The sequence below is a fragment of the Cucumis sativus genome, chromosome 4, assembly GCF_000004075.3.
Source record: "Cucumis sativus cultivar 9930 chromosome 4, Cucumber_9930_V3, whole genome shotgun sequence".
NCBI classification, from domain to species: domain Eukaryota; kingdom Viridiplantae; phylum Streptophyta; class Magnoliopsida; order Cucurbitales; family Cucurbitaceae; genus Cucumis; species Cucumis sativus.
The window spans coordinates 20,029,300-20,051,560 of record NC_026658.2 but is presented as its reverse complement, the minus strand read 5'-3'; the positions used below and the strand labels follow the sequence as shown (position 1 = coordinate 20,051,560).

The 22,261-nt window shown below is 36.8% G+C and overlaps 1 long non-coding RNA gene across 1 annotated transcript; it reads right to left on the bottom strand.

Annotated features, from left to right (window-relative positions):
* Positions 1 to 17,858: 17,858 nt before the first annotated feature.
* Positions 17,859 to 18,909, bottom strand: LOC116403278. The gene is made up of 2 exons (XR_004215954.1): positions 18,408 to 18,909; positions 17,859 to 18,291 (listed from the first exon to the last, which is right to left on the bottom strand). It is a non-coding gene; the product is annotated as an uncharacterized LOC116403278 (long non-coding RNA).
* Positions 18,910 to 22,261: the final 3,352 nt, after the last annotated feature.

The window sequence follows — 22,261 nt, the reverse complement described above, 5'->3', positions numbered from 1 at the left end:
TTCACATGGACTGGACAACACCAAATCTACTGGTTCAATGTCTTCGACGACAAAAGGGATGCAGGGAAATGCACCACATGCACATGGATCATTCATGAATATAGCATGTGCTTGCAAGACCCGAAAAACCCTGGCAAAGAAATTTGCTATAACTACGGAGATAAGGAGCCAGGCATTATCGTGTAAATGAAATATTTTGACGTTAGATCTTTTTCATGCAGTTGTTTCCAAGTGCTTAAATTCCATCTCAGTTAACTATAATGAAATGATATAAAAGAAAAGACTATAAGTTCGCTCCTTCGCTCGCACTCTCCCTCTTTTGTGTCCATACGCAGGCAATATCTATTGTATAAGTCGTTCTTTTCATCGTGCTATTCACATGATTAAAGACCCTGAACAAATTAAATCGTCACGTTAATGAATCACTAGTTTTGGTCTATCGTCGAACTCCGTCCTCTATATTTAAGGACCCATGTTCGGCCGTTCCCATAAAAGAATGAGGTGTTTTGGTACTTCTGCCTTATCGTCAACTGCAAACCTCCATCGTCCACATTTGCAGCGATTGGATCGATGTACATTTAAATATGAAAAGGACACCAAACTCGAATTTAATCATATATCGATCGTTGCAACTGATTATACGATTAAACGTGTGCTGCAAAACTCGAGGGTCAGTACATGTAACGATTGAAAACAACATAGATTTAAATATCTGAGGACATGGTACAGAACTTGAATTTCATTATGTAACAATCATGATGGGTGTGTTCGCTTCCTCTTGTACGTTGATCGATAGACATGTAACTGGAGAAGTTTCTTCAGAAATAAGAAAATTTTCGACGCCTGGACTAATGTTGTTAGAAAATCATCGCTAACTTAATGTCAGACCAAACTGTTACTTCACATCTATGTGATCGATGAAAAAAGGCGACGAGTGTTCCAGAGCAGGAGACCACATTGATGAAAACTAGAGTGTACGAACTAAAGATAGTAGCCATGGGATTAAATATTTCAAAAGGGTTTTGCAGTGTGTAACAGTTTAATGAAAGAATGAACCAACTGTGTACATTTCCTGAAATGTAAGAGACCAAAGACTGGCACGTTGTGAGACCTTGGGTTCCGGGAGCGTCCACAGAATTTCAAATAGATTCCATATAGGATGGGTGTAACAGCATTTCACACTCGGTTTGTTTTACAACGTTTGCGTGTTGAAAATAAAGATAGCGTGTGATATAGTACAGCGAGGTTGTAGCATGCTTCCCAAGATAATAACAACGCTCCTAGCAATAAAAAGTGAGTTTAAAAATGTTTTGTAGTTAACTTTAGAACTTTTTTAGAATAATCTCAACATAATAAAAATCAATATGTAAAGGAAAAAAGAAATACACAACACGTGTAACACAAAATATAGAAAAACTTTGCGTGTTAAATTTCAAAACTTCCTACGCGAAATCTCTCTTTCCTTATCACGAACAACTTAACTTCAACAACAGTTTCTTTTTCCAAGAAATGTGATAAAATATAAATAAAAATTGAACTCTTCATTGATTACAACTTTGCAATATGGACCCTTTTTTGTTTAATTCGTTTTACTGTTTTAATGTCCTCCTCCACTTCTGGCCTCGCCAACTTAATAGTCCCAATTTATGCCAACGAAAGCTAACTTTACCCATTTCTTTTTCTTCACAGTTGTTTAAGCAATAGCGACGACAATAGAAATTATAGTTTAAATAATATAAACCATTGCTTACCAACATACGAGAAAACAATTTCTTTTCTTTGCACAGACCCTACGTACATATATCCACTATTTGCACCACGTCCCAATCATACCAATACAAAATAAAGGGTAGAAAGCCTTCGTATTCTTGTCTCTTCCTTTGTGTTTCAAACGACCCCTTAAAAATGGGCTCATCTCCAACGCTTGCACTGTCTTTGCTAATTTTCTTTCTGTGTAACCTATGTGCAATTCAAGGATCGATCTTCATCCAACCAGTAACTACAGTCGTAATCTTCAACCAAATTGAATATGGCATACCTGTCACCGTTCACTGCAAATCCAAGAACGATGACCTAGGAGTCCATGTCCTTCCACTTGGACAAGGCTACTCGTTCAAGTTCAGACCCAACCTCGTGGGGACGACCCTGTTTTTCTGCAGCTTCACATGGACTGGACAACACCAAATCTACTGGTTCAATGTCTTCGACGACAAAAGGGATGCAGGGAAATGCACCACATGCACATGGATCATTCATGAATATAGCATGTGCTTGCAAGACCCGAAAAACCCTGGCAAAGAAATTTGCTATAACTACGGAGATAAGGAGCCAGGCGTTATCGCGTAAATGAAATATTTTGACGTTAGATCTTTTTCATGCAGTTGTTTCCAAGTGCTTAAATTCCATCTCAGTTAACTATAATGAAATGATATAAAAGAAAAGACTATAAGTTCGCTCCTTCGCTCGCACTCTCCCTCTTTTGTGTCCATACGCAGGCAATATCTATTGTATAAGTCGTTCTTTTCATCGTGCTATTCACATGATTAAAGACCCTGAACAAATTAAATCGTCACGTTAATGAATCACTAGTTTTGGTCTATCGTCGAACTCCGTCCTCTATATTTAAGGACCCATGTTCGGCCGTTCCCATAAAAGAATGAGGTGTTTTGGTACTTCTGCCTTATCGTCAACTGCAAACCTCCATCGTCCACATTTGCAGCGATTGGATCGATGTACATTTAAATATGAAAAGGACACCAAACTCGAACTTAATCATATATCGATCGTTGCAACTGATTGCACGATTAAACGTGTGCTGCAAAACTCGAGGGTCAGTACATGTAACGATTGAAAACAACATAGATTTAAATATCTGAGGACATGGTACAGAACTTGAATTTCATTATGTAACAATCGTGATGGGTGTGTTCGCTTCCTCTTGTACGTTGATCGATAGACATGTAACTGGAGAAGTTTCTTCAGAAATAAGAAAATTTTCGACGCCTGGACTAATGTTGTTAGAAAATCATCGCTAACTTAATGTCAGACCAAACTGTTACTTCACATCTATGTGATCGATGAAAAAAGGCGACGAGTGTTCCAGAGCAGGAGACCACATTGATGAAAACTAGAGTGTACGAACTAAAGATAGTAGCCATGGGATTAAATATTTCAAAAGGGTTTTGCAGTGTGTAACAGTTTAATGAAAGAATGAACCAACTGTGTACATTTCCTGAAATGTAAGAGACCAAAGACTGGCACGTTGTGAGACCTTGGGTTCCGGGAGCGTCCACAGAATTTCAAATAGATTCCATATAGGATGGGTGTAACAGCATTTCACACTCGGTTTGTTTTACAACGTTTGCGTGTTCAAAATAAAGATAGTGTGTGATATAGTACAGCGAGGTTGTAGCATGCTTCCCAAGATAACAACAACGCTCCTAGCAATAAAAAGTGAGTTTAAAAATGTTTTGTAGTTAACTTTAGAACTTTTTTAGAATAATCTCAACATAATAAAAATCAATATGTAAAGGAAAAAAGAAATACACAACACGTGTAACACAAAATATAGAAAAACTTTGCGTGTTAAATTTCAAAACTTCCTACGCGAAATCTCTCTTTCCTTATCACGAACAACTTAACTTCAACAACAGTTTCTTTTTCCAAGAAATGTGATAAAATATAAATAAAAATTGAACTCTTCATTGATTACAACTTTGCAATATGGACCCTTTTTTGTTTAATTCGTTTTACTGTTTTATTGTCCTCCTCCACTTCTGGCCTCGCCAACTTAATAGTCCCAATTTATGCCAACGAAAGCTAACTTTACCCATTTCTTTTTCTTCACAGTTGTTTAAGCAATAGCGACGACAATAGAAATTATAGTTTAAATAATATAAACCATTGCTTACCAACATACGAGAAAACAATTTCTTTTCTTTGCACAGACCCTACGTACATATATCCACTATTTGCACCACGTCCCAATCATACCAATACAAAATAAAGGGTAGAAAGCCTTCGTATTCTTGTCTCTTCCTTTGTGTTTCAAACGACCCCTTAAAAATGGGCTCATCTCCAACGCTTGCACTGTCTTTGCTAATTTTCTTTCTGTGTAACCTATGTGCAATTCAAGGATCGATCTTCATCCAACCAGTAACTACAGTCGTAATCTTCAACCAAATTGAATATGGCATACCTGTCACCGTTCACTGCAAATCCAAGAACGATGACCTAGGAGTCCATGTCCTTCCACTTGGACAAGGCTACTCGTTCAAGTTCAGACCCAACCTCGTGGGGACGACCCTGTTTTTCTGCAGCTTCACATGGACTGGACAACACCAAATCTACTGGTTCAATGTCTTCGACGACAAAAGGGATGCAGGGAAATGCACCACATGCACATGGATCATTCATGAATATAGCATGTGCTTGCAAGACCCGAAAAACCCTGGCAAAAGAAATTTGCTATAACTACGGAGATAAGGAGCCAGGCGTTATCGTGTAAATGAAATATTTTGACGTTAGATCTTTTTCATGCAGTTGTTTCCAAGTGCTTAAATTCCATCTCAGTTAACTATAATGAAATGATATAAAAGAAAAGACTATAAGTTCGCTCCTTCGCTCGCACTCTCCCTCTTTTGTGTCCATACGCAGGCAATATCTATTGTATAAGTCGTTCTTTCATCGTGCTATTCACATGATTAAAGACCCTGAACAAATTAAATCGTCACGTTAATGAATCACTAGTTTTGGTCTATCGTCGAACTCCGTCCTCTATATTTAAGGACCCATGTTCGGCCGTTCCCATAAAAGAATGAGGTGTTTTGGTACTTCTGCCTTATCGTCAACTGCAAACCTCCATCGTCCACATTTGCAGCGATTGGATCGATGTACATTTAAATATGAAAAGGACACCAAACTCGAACTTAATCATATATCGATCGTTGCAACTGATTGCACGATTAAACGTGTGCTGCAAAACTCGAGGGTCAGTACATGTAACGATTGAAAACAACATAGATTTAAATATCTGAGGACATGGTACAGAACTTGAATTTCATTATGTAACAATCGTGATGGGTGTGTTCGCTTCCTCTTGTACGTTGATCGATAGACATGTAACTGGAGAAGTTTCTTCAGAAATAAGAAAATTTTCGACGCCTGGACTAATGTTGTTAGAAAATCATCGCTAACTTAATGTCAGACCAAACTGTTACTTCACATCTATGTGATCGATGAAAAAAGGCGACGAGTGTTCCAGAGCAGGAGACCACATTGATGAAAACTAGAGTGTACGAACTAAAGATAGTAGCCATGGGATTAAATATTTCAAAAGGGTTTTGCAGTGTGTAACAGTTTAATGAAAGAATGAACCAACTGTGTACATTTCCTGAAATGTAAGAGACCAAAGACTGGCACGTTGTGAGACCTTGGGTTCCGGGAGCGTCCACAGAATTTCAAATAGATTCCATATAGGATGGGTGTAACAGCATTTCACACTCGGTTTGTTTTACAACGTTTGCGTGTTCAAAATAAAGATAGTGTGTGATATAGTACAGCGAGGTTGTAGCATGCTTCCCAAGATAACAACAACGCTCCTAGCAATAAAAAGTGAGTTTAAAAATGTTTTGTAGTTAACTTTAGAACTTTTTTAGAATAATCTCAACATAATAAAAATCAATATGTAAAGGAAAAAAGAAATACACAACACGTGTAACACAAAATATAGAAAAACTTTGCGTGTTAAATTTCAAAACTTCCTACGCGAAATCTCTCTTTCCTTATCACGAACAACTTAACTTCAACAACAGTTTCTTTTTCCAAGAAATGTGATAAAATATAAATAAAAATTGAACTCTTCATTGATTACAACTTTGCAATATGGACCCTTTTTTGTTTAATTCGTTTTACTGTTTTATTGTCCTCCTCCACTTCTGGCCTCGCCAACTTAATAGTCCCAATTTATGCCAACGAAAGCTAACTTTACCCATTTCTTTTTCTTCACAGTTGTTTAAGCAATAGCGACGACAATAGAAATTATAGTTTAAATAATATAAACCATTGCTTACCAACATACGAGAAAACAATACAATTTCTTTTCTTTGCACAGACCCTACGTACATATATCCACTATTTGCACCACGTCCCAATCATACCAATACAAAATAAAGGGTAGAAAGCCTTCGTATTCTTGTCTCTTCCTTTGTGTTTCAAACGACCCCTTAAAAATGGGCTCATCTCCAACGCTTGCACTGTCTTTGCTAATTTTCTTTCTGTGTAACCTATGTGCAATTCAAGGATCGATCTTCATCCAACCAGTAACTACAGTCGTAATCTTCAACCAAATTGAATATGGCATACCTGTCACCGTTCACTGCAAATCCAAGAACGATGACCTAGGAGTCCATGTCCTTCCACTTGGACAAGGCTACTCGTTCAAGTTCAGACCCAACCTCGTGGGGACGACCCTGTTTTTCTGCAGCTTCACATGGACTGGACAACACCAAATCTACTGGTTCAATGTCTTCGACGACAAAAGGGATGCAGGGAAATGCACCACATGCACATGGATCATTCATGAATATAGCATGTGCTTGCAAGACCCGAAAAACCCTGGCAAAGAAATTTGCTATAACTACGGAGATAAGGAGCCAGGCGTTATCGGTAAATGAAATATTTTGACGTTAGATCTTTTTCATGCAGTTGTTTCCAAGTGCTTAAATTCCATCTCAGTTAACTATAATGAAATGATATAAAAGAAAAGACTATAAGTTCGCTCCTTCGCTCGCACTCTCCCTCTTTTGTGTCCATACGCAGGCAATATCTATTGTATAAGTCGTTCTTTTCATCGTGCTATTCACATGATTAAAGACCCTGAACAAATTAAATCGTCACGTTAATGAATCACTAGTTTTGGTCTATCGTCGAACTCCGTCCTCTATATTTAAGGACCCATGTTCGGCCGTTCCCATAAAAGAATGAGGTGTTTTGGTACTTCTGCCTTATCGTCAACTGCAAACCTCCATCGTCCACATTTGCAGCGATTGGATCGATGTACATTTAAATATGAAAAGGACACCAAACTCGAACTTAATCATATATCGATCGTTGCAACTGATTGCACGATTAAACGTGTGCTGCAAAACTCGAGGGTCAGTACATGTAACGATTGAAAACAACATAGATTTAAATATCTGAGGACATGGTACAGAACTTGAATTTCATTATGTAACAATCGTGATGGGTGTGTTCGCTTCCTCTTGTACGTTGATCGATAGACATGTAACTGGAGAAGTTTCTTCAGAAATAAGAAAATTTTCGACGCCTGGACTAATGTTGTTAGAAAATCATCGCTAACTTAATGTCAGACCAAACTGTTACTTCACATCTATGTGATCGATGAAAAAAGGCGACGAGTGTTCCAGAGCAGGAGACCACATTGATGAAAACTAGAGTGTACGAACTAAAGATAGTAGCCATGGGATTAAATATTTCAAAAGGGTTTTGCAGTGTGTAACAGTTTAATGAAAGAATGAACCAACTGTGTACATTTCCTGAAATGTAAGAGACCAAAGACTGGCACGTTGTGAGACCTTGGGTTCCGGGAGCGTCCACAGAATTTCAAATAGATTCCATATAGGATGGGTGTAACAGCATTTCACACTCGGTTTGTTTTACAACGTTTGCGTGTTCAAAATAAAGATAGTGTGTGATATAGTACAGCGAGGTTGTAGCATGCTTCCCAAGATAACAACAACGCTCCTAGCAATAAAAAGTGAGTTTAAAAATGTTTTGTAGTTAACTTTAGAACTTTTTTAGAATAATCTCAACATAATAAAAATCAATATGTAAAGGAAAAAAGAAATACACAACACGTGTAACACAAAATATAGAAAAACTTTGCGTGTTAAATTTCAAAACTTCCTACGCGAAATCTCTCTTTCCTTATCACGAACAACTTAACTTCAACAACAGTTTCTTTTTCCAAGAAATGTGATAAAATATAAATAAAAATTGAACTCTTCATTGATTACAACTTTGCAATATGGACCCTTTTTTGTTTAATTCGTTTTACTGTTTTATTGTCCTCCTCCACTTCTGGCCTCGCCAACTTAATAGTCCCAATTTATGCCAACGAAAGCTAACTTTACCCATTTCTTTTTCTTCACAGTTGTTTAAGCAATAGCGACGACAATAGAAATTATAGTTTAAATAATATAAACCATTGCTTACCAACATACGAGAAAACAATTTCTTTTCTTTGCACAGACCCTACGTACATATATCCACTATTTGCACCACGTCCCAATCATACCAATACAAAATAAAGGGTAGAAAGCCTTCGTATTCTTGTCTCTTCCTTTGTGTTTCAAACGACCCCTTAAAAATGGGCTCATCTCCAACGCTTGCACTGTCTTTGCTAATTTTCTTTCTGTGTAACCTATGTGCAATTCAAGGATCGATCTTCATCCAACCAGTAACTACAGTCGTAATCTTCAACCAAATTGAATATGGCATACCTGTCACCGTTCACTGCAAATCCAAGAACGATGACCTAGGAGTCCATGTCCTTCCACTTGGACAAGGCTACTCGTTCAAGTTCAGACCCAACCTCGTGGGGACGACCCTGTTTTTCTGCAGCTTCACATGGACTGGACAACACCAAATCTACTGGTTCAATGTCTTCGACGACAAAAGGGATGCAGGGAAATGCACCACATGCACATGGATCATTCATGAATATAGCATGTGCTTGCAAGACCCGAAAAACCCTGGCAAAGAAATTTGCTATAACTACGGAGATAAGGAGCCAGGCGTTATCGTGTAAATGAAATATTTTGACGTTAGATCTTTTTCATGCAGTTGTTTCCAAGTGCTTAAATTCCATCTCAGTTAACTATAATGAAATGATATAAAAGAAAAGACTATAAGTTCGCTCCTTCGCTCGCACTCTCCCTCTTTTGTGTCCATACGCAGGCAATATCTATTGTATAAGTCGTTCTTTTCATCGTGCTATTCACATGATTAAAGACCCTGAACAAATTAAATCGTCACGTTAATGAATCACTAGTTTTGGTCTATCGTCGAACTCCGTCCTCTATATTTAAGGACCCATGTTCGGCCGTTCCCATAAAAGAATGAGGTGTTTTGGTACTTCTGCCTTATCGTCAACTGCAAACCTCCATCGTCCACATTTGCAGCGATTGGATCGATGTACATTTAAATATGAAAAGGACACCAAACTCGAACTTAATCATATATCGATCGTTGCAACTGATTGCACGATTAAACGTGTGCTGCAAAACTCGAGGGTCAGTACATGTAACGATTGAAAACAACATAGATTTAAATATCTGAGGACATGGTACAGAACTTGAATTTCATTATGTAACAATCGTGATGGGTGTGTTCGCTTCCTCTTGTACGTTGATCGATAGACATGTAACTGGAGAAGTTTCTTCAGAAATAAGAAAATTTTCGACGCCTGGACTAATGTTGTTAGAAAATCATCGCTAACTTAATGTCAGACCAAACTGTTACTTCACATCTATGTGATCGATGAAAAAAGGCGACGAGTGTTCCAGAGCAGGAGACCACATTGATGAAAACTAGAGTGTACGAACTAAAGATAGTAGCCATGGGATTAAATATTTCAAAAGGGTTTTGCAGTGTGTAACAGTTTAATGAAAGAATGAACCAACTGTGTACATTTCCTGAAATGTAAGAGACCAAAGACTGGCACGTTGTGAGACCTTGGGTTCCGGGAGCGTCCACAGAATTTCAAATAGATTCCATATAGGATGGGTGTAACAGCATTTCACACTCGGTTTGTTTTACAACGTTTGCGTGTTCAAAATAAAGATAGTGTGTGATATAGTACAGCGAGGTTGTAGCATGCTTCCCAAGATAACAACAACGCTCCTAGCAATAAAAAGTGAGTTTAAAAATGTTTTGTAGTTAACTTTAGAACTTTTTTAGAATAATCTCAACATAATAAAAATCAATATGTAAAGGAAAAAAGAAATACACAACACGTGTAACACAAAATATAGAAAAACTTTGCGTGTTAAATTTCAAAACTTCCTACGCGAAATCTCTCTTTCCTTATCACGAACAACTTAACTTCAACAACAGTTTCTTTTTCCAAGAAATGTGATAAAATATAAATAAAAATTGAACTCTTCATTGATTACAACTTTGCAATATGGACCCTTTTTTGTTTAATTCGTTTTACTGTTTTATTGTCCTCCTCCACTTCTGGCCTCGCCAACTTAATAGTCCCAATTTATGCCAACGAAAGCTAACTTTACCCATTTCTTTTTCTTCACAGTTGTTTAAGCAATAGCGACGACAATAGAAATTATAGTTTAAATAATATAAACCATTGCTTACCAACATACGAGAAAACAATTTCTTTTCTTTGCACAGACCCTACGTACATATATCCACTATTTGCACCACGTCCCAATCATACCAATACAAAATAAAGGGTAGAAAGCCTTCGTATTCTTGTCTCTTCCTTTGTGTTTCAAACGACCCCTTAAAAATGGGCTCATCTCCAACGCTTGCACTGTCTTTGCTAATTTTCTTTCTGTGTAACCTATGTGCAATTCAAGGATCGATCTTCATCCAACCAGTAACTACAGTCGTAATCTTCAACCAAATTGAATATGGCATACCTGTCACCGTTCACTGCAAATCCAAGAACGATGACCTAGGAGTCCATGTCCTTCCACTTGGACAAGGCTACTCGTTCAAGTTCAGACCCAACCTCGTGGGGACGACCCTGTTTTTCTGCAGCTTCACATGGACTGGACAACACCAAATCTACTGGTTCAATGTCTTCGACGACAAAAGGGATGCAGGGAAATGCACCACATGCACATGGATCATTCATGAATATAGCATGTGCTTGCAAGACCCGAAAAACCCTGGCAAAGAAATTTGCTATAACTACGGAGATAAGGAGCCAGGCGTTATCGTAAATGAAATATTTTGACGTTAGATCTTTTTCATGCAGTTGTTTCCAAGTGCTTAAATTCCATCTCAGTTAACTATAATGAAATGATATAAAAGAAAAGACTATAAGTTCGCTCCTTCGCTCGCACTCTCCCTCTTTTGTGTCCATACGCAGGCAATATCTATTGTATAAGTCGTTCTTTTCATCGTGCTATTCACATGATTAAAGACCCTGAACAAATTAAATCGTCACGTTAATGAATCACTAGTTTTGGTCTATCGTCGAACTCCGTCCTCTATATTTAAGGACCCATGTTCGGCCGTTCCCATAAAAGAATGAGGTGTTTTGGTACTTCTGCCTTATCGTCAACTGCAAACCTCCATCGTCCACATTTGCAGCGATTGGATCGATGTACATTTAAATATGAAAGGACACCAAACTCGAACTTAATCATATATCGATCGTTGCAACTGATTGCACGATTAAACGTGTGCTGCAAAACTCGAGGGTCAGTACATGTAACGATTGAAAACAACATAGATTTAAATATCTGAGGACATGGTACAGAACTTGAATTTCATTATGTAACAATCGTGATGGGTGTGTTCGCTTCCTCTTGTACGTTGATCGATAGACATGTAACTGGAGAAGTTTCTTCAGAAATAAGAAAATTTTCGACGCCTGGACTAATGTTGTTAGAAAATCATCGCTAACTTAATGTCAGACCAAACTGTTACTTCACATCTATGTGATCGATGAAAAAAGGCGACGAGTGTTCCAGAGCAGGAGACCACATTGATGAAAACTAGAGTGTACGAACTAAAGATAGTAGCCATGGGATTAAATATTTCAAAAGGGTTTTGCATGTGTAACAGTTTAATGAAAGAATGAACCAACTGTGTACATTTCCTGAAATGTAAGAGACCAAAGACTGGCACGTTGTGAGACCTTGGGTTCCGGGAGCGTCCACAGAATTTCAAATAGATTCCATATAGGATGGGTGTAACAGCATTTCACACTCGGTTTGTTTTACAACGTTTGCGTGTTCAAAATAAAGATAGTGTGTGATATAGTACAGCGAGGTTGTAGCATGCTTCCCAAGATAACAACAACGCTCCTAGCAATAAAAAGTGAGTTTAAAAATGTTTTGTAGTTAACTTTAGAACTTTTTTAGAATAATCTCAACATAATAAAAATCAATATGTAAAGGAAAAAAGAAATACACAACACGTGTAACACAAAATATAGAAAAACTTTGCGTGTTAAATTTCAAAACTTCCTACGCGAAATCTCTCTTTCCTTATCACGAACAACTTAACTTCAACAACAGTTTCTTTTTCCAAGAAATGTGATAAAATATAAATAAAAATTGAACTCTTCATTGATTACAACTTTGCAATATGGACCCTTTTTTGTTTAATTCGTTTTACTGTTTTATTGTCCTCCTCCACTTCTGGCCTCGCCAACTTAATAGTCCCAATTTATGCCAACGAAAGCTAACTTTACCCATTTCTTTTTCTTCACAGTTGTTTAAGCAATAGCGACGACAATAGAAATTATAGTTTAAATAATATAAACCATTGCTTACCAACATACGAGAAAACAATTTCTTTTCTTTGCACAGACCCTACGTACATATATCCACTATTTGCACCACGTCCCAATCATACCAATACAAAATAAAGGGTAGAAAGCCTTCGTATTCTTGTCTCTTCCTTTGTGTTTCAAACGACCCCTTAAAAATGGGCTCATCTCCAACGCTTGCACTGTCTTTGCTAATTTTCTTTCTGTGTAACCTATGTGCAATTCAAGGATCGATCTTCATCCAACCAGTAACTACAGTCGTAATCTTCAACCAAATTGAATATGGCATACCTGTCACCGTTCACTGCAAATCCAAGAACGATGACCTAGGAGTCCATGTCCTTCCACTTGGACAAGGCTACTCGTTCAAGTTCAGACCCAACCTCGTGGGGACGACCCTGTTTTTCTGCAGCTTCACATGGACTGGACAACACCAAATCTACTGGTTCAATGTCTTCGACGACAAAAGGGATGCAGGGAAATGCACCACATGCACATGGATCATTCATGAATATAGCATGTGCTTGCAAGACCCGAAAAACCCTGGCAAAGAAATTTGCTATAACTACGGAGATAAGGAGCCAGGCGTTATCGTGTAAATGAAATATTTTGACGTTAGATCTTTTTCATGCAGTTGTTTCCAAGTGCTTAAATTCCATCTCAGTTAACTATAATGAAATGATATAAAAGAAAAGACTATAAGTTCGCTCCTTCGCTCGCACTCTCCCTCTTTTGTGTCCATACGCAGGCAATATCTATTGTATAAGTCGTTCTTTTCATCGTGCTATTCACATGATTAAAGACCCTGAACAAATTAAATCGTCACGTTAATGAATCACTAGTTTTGGTCTATCGTCGAACTCCGTCCTCTATATTTAAGGACCCATGTTCGGCCGTTCCCATAAAAGAATGAGGTGTTTTGGTACTTCTGCCTTATCGTCAACTGCAAACCTCCATCGTCCACATTTGCAGCGATTGGATCGATGTACATTTAAATATGAAAAGGACACCAAACTCGAATTTAATCATATATCGATCGTTGCAACTGATTGCACGATTAAACGTGTGCTGCAAAACTCGAGGGTCAGTACATGTAACGATTGAAAACAACATAGATTTAAATATCTGAGGACATGGTACAGAACTTGAATTTCATTATGTAACAATCGTGATGGGTGTGTTCGCTTCCTCTTGTACGTTGATCGATAGACATGTAACTGGAGAAGTTTCTTCAGAAATAAGAAAATTTTCGACGCCTGGACTAATGTTGTTAGAAAATCATCGCTAACTTAATGTCAGACCAAACTGTTACTTCACATCTATGTGATCGATGAAAAAAGGCGACGAGTGTTCCAGAGCAGGAGACCACATTGATGAAAACTAGAGTGTACGAACTAAAGATAGTAGCCATGGGATTAAATATTTCAAAAGGGTTTTGCAATGTGTAACAGTTTAATGAAAGAATGAACCAACTGTGTACATTTCCTGAAATGTAAGAGACCAAAGACTGGCACGTTGTGAGACCTTGGGTTCCGGGAGCGTCCACAGAATTTCAAATAGATTCCATATAGGATGGGTGTAACAGCATTTCACACTCGGTTTGTTTTACAACGTTTTGTGTGTTGAAAATAAAGATAGTGTGTGATATAGTACAGCGAGGTTGTAGCATGCTTCCCAAGATAACAACAACGCTCCTAGCAATAAAAAGTGAGTTCAAAAATGTTTTGTAGTTAACTTTAGAACTTTTTTAGAATAATCTCAACATAATAAAAATCAATATGTAAAGGAAAAAAGAAATACACAACACGTGTAACACAAAATATAGAAAAACTTTGCGTGTTAAATTTCAAAACTTCCTACGCGAAATCTCTCTTTCCTTATCACGAACAACTTAACTTCAACAACAGTTTCTTTTTCCAAGAAATGTGATAAAATATAAATAAAAATTGAACTCTTCATTGATTACAACTTTGCAATATGGACCCTTTTTTGTTTAATTCGTTTTACTGTTTTATTGTCCTCCTCCACTTCTGGCCTCGCCAACTTAATAGTCCCAATTTATGCCAACGAAAGCTAACTTTACCCATTTCTTTTCTCTTCACAGTTGTTTAAGCAATAGCGACGACAATAGAAATTATAGTTTAAATAATATAAACCATTGCTTACCAACATACGAGAAAACAATTTCTTTTCTTTGCACAGACCCTACGTACATATATCCACTATTTGCACCACGTCCCAATCATACCAATACAAAATAAAGGGTAGAAAGCCTTCGTATTCTTGTCTCTTCCTTTGTGTTTCAAACGACCCCTTAAAAATGGGCTCATCTCCAACGCTTGCACTGTCTTTGCTAATTTTCTTTCTGTGTAACCTATGTGCAATTCAAGGATCGATCTTCATCCAACCAGTAACTACAGTCGTAATCTTCAACCAAATTGAATATGGCATACCTGTCACCGTTCACTGCAAATCCAAGAACGATGACCTAGGAGTCCATGTCCTTCCACTTGGACAAGGCTACTCGTTCAAGTTCAGACCCAACCTCGTGGGGACGACCCTGTTTTTCTGCAGCTTCACATGGACTGGACAACACCAAATCTACTGGTTCAATGTCTTCGACGACAAAAGGGATGCAGGGAAATGCACCACATGCACATGGATCATTCATGAATATAGCATGTGCTTGCAAGACCCGAAAAACCCTGGCAAAGAAATTTGCTATAACTACGGAGATAAGGAGCCAGGGCATTATCGTGTAAATGAAATATTTTGACGTTAGATCTTTTTCATGCAGTTGTTTCCAAGTGCTTAAATTCCATCTCAGTTAACTATAATGAAATGATATAAAAGAAAAGACTATAAGTTCGCTCCTTCGCTCGCACTCTCCCTCTTTTGTGTCCATACGCAGGCAATATCTATTGTATAAGTCGTCTTCTTTTCATCGTGCTATTCACATGATTAAAGACCCTGAACAAATTAAATCGTCACGTTAATGAATCACTAGTTTTAGTCTATCGTCGAACTCCGTCCTCTATATTTAAGGACCCATGTTCGGCCGTTCCCATAAAAGAATGAGGTGTTTTGGTACTTCTGCCTTATCGTCAACTGCAAACCTCCATCGTCCACATTTGCAGCGATTGGATCGATGTACATTTAAATATGAAAAGGACACCAAACTCGAACTTAATCATATATCGATCGTTGCAACTGATTGCACGATTAAACGTGTGCTGCAAAACTCGAGGGTCAGTACATGTAAACGATTGAAAACAACATAGATTTAAATATCTGAGGACAATGGTACAGAACTTGAATAATTCATTATGTAACAATCATGATGGGTTGTGTTCGCTTCCTCTTGTACGTTGATCGATAGACATGTAACTGGAGAAGTTTCTTCAGAAATAAGAAAATTTTCGACGCCTGGACTAATGTTGTTAGAAAATCATCGCTAACTTAATGTCAGACCAAACTGTTACTTCACATCTATGTGATCGATGAAAAAAGGCGACGAGTGTTCCAGAGCAGGAGACCACATTGATGAAAACTAGAGTGTACGAACTAAAGATAGTAGCCATGGGATTAAATATTTCAAAAGGGTTTTGCAGTGTGTAACAGTTTAATGAAAGAATGAACCAACTGTGTACATTTCCTGAAATGTAAGAGACCAAAGACTGGCACGTTGTGAGACCTTGGGTTCCGGGAGCGTCCACAGAATTTCAAATAGATTCCATATAGGATGGGTGTAACAGCATTTCACACTCGGTTTGTTTTACAACGTTTGCCGTGTTGAAAATAAAGATAGTGTGTGATATAGTACAGCGAGGTTGTAGCATGCTTCCCAAGATAACAACAACGCTCCTAGCAATAAAAAAGTGAGTTCAAAAATGTTTTGTAGTTAACTTTAGAACTTTTTTAGAATGAATCTCAACATAATAAGAATCAATATGTAAAGGAAAAAAGAAATACACAACACGTGTAACACAAAATATAGAAAAACTTTGCGTGTTAAATTTCAAAACTTCCTACGCGAAATCTCTCTTTCCTTATCACGAACAACTTAACTTCAACAACAGTTTCTTTTTCCAAGAAATGTGATAAAATATAAATAAAAATTGAACTCTTCATTGATTACAACTTTGCAATATGGACCCTTTTTTGTTTAATTCGTTTTACTGTTTTATTGTCCTCCTCCACTTCTGGCCTCGCCAACTTAATAGTCCCAATTTATGCCAACGAAAGCTAACTTTACCCATTTCTTTTTCTTCACAGTTGTTTAAGCAATAGCGACGACAATAGAAATTATAGTTTAAATAATATAAACCATTGCTTACCAACATACGAGAAAACAATTTCTTTTCTTTGCACAGACCCTACGTACATATATCCACTATTTGCACCACGTCCCAATCATACCAATACAAAATAAAGGGTAGAAAGCCTTCGTATTCTTGTCTCTTCCTTTGTGTTTCAAACGACCCCTTAAAAATGGGCTCATCTCCAACGCTTGCACTGTCTTTGCTAATTTTCTTTCTGTGTAACCTATGTGCAATTCAAGGATCGATCTTCAATCCAACCAGTAACTACAGTCGTAATCTTCAACCAAATTGAATATGGCATACCTGTCACCGTTCACTGCAAATCCAAGAACGATGACCTAGGAGTCCATGTCCTTCCACTTGGACAAGGCTACTCGTTCAAGTTCAGACCCAACCTCGTGGGGACGACCCTGTTTTTCTGCAGCTTCACATGGACTGGACAACACCAAATCTACTGGTTCAATGTCTTCGACGACAAAAGGGATGCAGGGAAATGCACCACATGCACATGGATCATTCATGAATATAGCATGTGCTTGCAAGACCCGAAAAACCCTGGCAAAGAAATTTGCTATAACTACGGAGATAAGGAGCCAGGCGTTATCGTGTAAATGAAATATTTTGACGTTAGATCTTTTTCATGCAGTTGTTTCCAAGTGCTTAAATTCCATCTCAGTTAACTATAATGAAATGATACAAAAGAAAAGACTATAAGTTCGCTCCTTCACTCGCACTCTCCCTCTTTTGTGTCCATACGCAGGCAATATCTATTGTATAAGTCGTTCTTTTCATCGTGCTATTCACATGATTAAAGACCCTGAACAAATTAAATCGTCACGTTAATGAATCACTAGTTTTGGTTTATCGTCAAATCGCACATAAAACCTTACCACAAAGGTATGAATAGGTAGTGATTCCGAGGGACAACCTTATGGTACGACTCTAACAGACTAAACTCACAGAACACCATTGCCTATACATATAGGATATCATAAGTATAACAATCATAGCATATCTCGTTCATAATGTATTGTGGTCATAACATATCTTAATTATACATATCTCGTTCATACATAATGGTCATCTATGTAGTCATTCATAACATTCATATCTAATAGTCATATTATGCATCTTGCCTACATTAATGCATAATAAGGAACATACATGCATGCTTCAATGTTGAAGGTCTAATAAGAGAATCTCTTACCTCGCGACTAGCTAAATAATATTTAATCATATCAACACCAGTCAAAGCTCCCCAAACATATGAATCCTAAACTTAACGAAACTTAAATTAATAAAATTTGTCACTTAACATCCAAGTTTAACGTAAGTTTACCTTAAGGCTAAGGTTGAATCCAAAACAACCTTGTATGGAAATAAGTTCACAACCACACCATTTTTTCCCAAAATGCCAATGACCTTAAAAGTAACAAATCTAAATTTAATAAAATTAAACGTAAATCCAAAATTAAATTACTTTAAGAGTAATGAAATTGATATTTAATGGATAGTCCAAAAACACAACAAATACTTACCAAAAGTGGTTCAAGAGTACCAAAAATGTAACTTGACTTGGGAAAAGGGTTGTGGCTCGGTTGGGAGAAACAATCGACTCAGGTGACTCATATAGAGGGGATCGCTCGGACGTGAAGCATTGGCTTAGGTGTAAGGAGATCAGCTCGAGCGTGAGGAAAAATGGATGCACGCGGTTGGGCTTCGATGATCGTGATTGGGAGGTGACGGTGAACAAAGGAACGTCGGCTGGAACATGCACGACTTGCGAAGAAACAACTCCAATCTATAATGAACGACAAAGACTCGAGATGGAGAAGAGGACATGATGAAGATGGAGCTTCGAAACCACTCGACCCTTGATGCGATCGACGGTCAAGTCAGATCTTCTCGACTCAATAGAGAAAGGCGTGAACGTAGGGTTGCGCGACATTAAACAGAGAAGACAAGGGCGGCAACGGCATTTAGGGTTTTCTTTTCTCTTGGGGAAGAAGATGAATAGTATGGCATGCTTCACGAGTTTGTTTTAATTATATAATAATAATAATAGATTTATTATTATAATTATCATTTTTTTGTTTTCCTTTCTCCAAAAATATTTTCACTTTCAAAAGTAAACCAAATAACTTTATTATTTCTCCTCATTAAATTCCCATCAATTCCTCATTAAATATTTTTACTTCCTCTCCGTTCACACGCATGGTCATTTCCCCTTGGTGAACATCTATGAGGGCGTGACCTGTTGCTAGAAATGCTCGTTCTAGTATGAATGGCACCTCTCGATCAACTTTATAGTCCATAATGACAGTCTGCAGGCAACACGAATTTGTCAACCTTCACCAAGACATCTTCAATTTTACCCTCTAACTTAGCTATGGATCTATCCGCAAACTAGAGCCTCATTGGTGTTGGTTGTATCTCTCCTATTTTTAATTTCTTAAAAATAGAGAGTGCCTCATTGGTGTTGGTTGTATCTCTCCTATTTTTAATTTCTTAAAAATAGAGAGTGGCATCAAGCTGATACTTGCTCCCAAGTCACAAAGTGCACAACCTAAATCCATTCTGCCTATCGAACAGGGAACGGTGACACTTCTAGGGTCTGTCATCTTTGTTGGTGTTCTATCTCTAAAGATGTTGCTCGTAGTTTCAGTTAAAGCCATTGTTTCCAACCCTTTGATTTTTCTCTTCTTGGCCAAGATGTCTTTCAGAAACTTGACATAAGATGACATTTGATCTAGTGCCTCTACGAAAGGTATATTCATGTGCAACTGCTTCAAAATGTTTTAAAAAAATTCAAATTGTTGTTCTATCACCTTTCTTTCTTAAACGATAGGAAATGGAGGGGGCAGTAATGGATTAAAATTCTTCGTCATATTAGACGTGTCGTTGCATAGTTCTTCTCACCTTGAATACTCCACTACCTCACTCGACACATTCTTATTTTGCAAGGAAGAATTATCATTAGCTAAAGATGAATTTAAAGAGTGAGAATTATTACTTGGAGTCGTTTAAGTGGATTCCAGGTGTCATTGATTGTATAATGAGTTTACGTAAAACCGGATCGTGAAATAGTAACCACTAGATGTAACTTCATTAACTAGTTAGGTTTCTATTTCACTAGGATGATCACCTATGTATTTTAGTCTTAATCTTGAGTGTATTATGAACTCCTGTTCACGAGGGATTGTCCTTTGATTTGTATAGGTGAGAGTGGCCAGATCATTGACTCAATAAGCTTATCATTTTGGGGATAAGACCGAGTGAGGAGCTAGGAACATAATTACACAAAATGGATTTCACTCATTCCCTACTTTAGGGTAAGTAGATGAGTGTTCCTTTAAATGGTGTCTCCAAGTCTTGAATAAAAGGGCTATGCCCTCTCTATGGCACGAGAGGGGTTTTTGTTTATTGGTAAGACCATCAGGTTGTTCATTAGAAGAGCACTGATATTTAAGGATTAGAGGTAACCTAGGGGTAAAATGATAAATTGACCCAACTGGTGTTATGAACACACGTGTCTATATCCGTGGACACAAAAATATATCTACAGTGAGAAAAGTTAATCTATGAGTCTTTAGTGGAATATACACATATAACGAATATTGATTAGTGTGGTTAATGAGTTTAGCCAATTAATCTCAGATCGTTGTAGCTTCTGATTTGTAGGTCCATTAGATACATGTCTTAGCTCGTAAAAAGTAATTAGATTTATTTATATTGGTTGTAATTTGAAATGTTCAAATTTACTTTGTTTATTAGTTTAATGTATAGTAATACATTATAATATAAAGTTTATCAAACTTTATTATATAAATTTAATTTTGGATATGATTCAAAATTAATTTATGAGAGATAAAATATTTAAATGAGTTCAAATATTAATTTAATGTGAATTGGATTCATATTAAAATTATTAGTTAGGAGATAAACTTATATTTGAATATGATTCCAATTTAATTTAAGTTAAATATAAGATATTTATTTTAACAATTAATTAATTAGAGAATTAATAATCAATTTTATTTTATTTAATTAAATCTATAAGATACCGTAGAGATATTCATTCAATTAAGATCTGAATGAAATATTAAATTGATTTAATTAATTATATTAATATAAATCTATAAGATATTGAAAAGATATTCATTCAAATAAAATTTGAATGAAATATCAATTAAATATGATTTAATTAATTATATTAATATATATCTTGAAGACATTTGAGAGATATTCATTCAAATAAGATTTGCATGAAATATTAATTAATTATTAACTAATGGATGAATTGTTAATTAATTAGTAGATTTGATAATATAATCTCATGATTCTCTTCTACTCCTTTTTATATTCCAAGAAGGGAAGAGAGTTATAAATATCTAGATGAAAACAGTTTTCTTCCAAGAATTGATCAAGAAAAAAAGTCAAGTTATGTCGCTTCAAAGCTCTCGCACTACTTAATCTCCTGATAATGCGTAGACCTTCCTTCACCTCTTTCTTGCACACAAGTTAGTTCACATATCCATTTTGCACCCATCCTCATTCCTTTACAAAATCTCTAGGCATATATTTGTAGTTTTACTGCTAGTTCCAACTCTTTTATACTCTATTAAGTTAATTCTTTTATTCCGCCTGATTGATAGGTAGACTCTAGAACTAAGATTTGGTATCAATCCCTCATGTTCGACTTTGGATCACCCAGATAAACCTATTGATTTGCTTATACTTGGACAAGCAGTAGAAAAACTTTGTGCTCAACGAGGACTCAGTAGTTCTGAAATGAAGAGGTACATAGTGAGTACTTCACATACAGTGATGATGACCAATGACTTTAAAAAACAATGAAATGCAGAGTTATTTTGTATGCTTCCATGTATGACTTTAAAAGCATACCATGGCTTGGTAATTGATAAAGTTCTTGTGACAACACTACAAAGATTTATTAGATTGAAGGAATCCCCTGTACACATTAACAAAGGTCACATGGTCGCCTGTATGCATCAAGATAATTAGTTGTTAATGTTACACTGGATGTGTTCATCGATGCTCTATACCTAAGAATAAGATAGTTATTAAGAAGCAAAAGCCTTATCTTGACGATTCTAAACACAACACTGGCTTACTTTCAAACAAGGACATGTTCATGAAAATGCTAAACATATTGATAGGAATTGATGAATATCAAGATTAGCTCAGATGGTCTGTTATTCATTATTCCCTAATTAATATAACTTGCTAGAAATTTTAGCATCAATACTTCAGCTGCAGCAAATCGTAACCTTGCCTCAGATCCTTTTGTGCTAATCTGTTTTAGACAAATTGAGCCTTGGTCAATGGGGATTTCTTGGGGACCTTTGAAATAAAAGTTTCCTGCCATTAT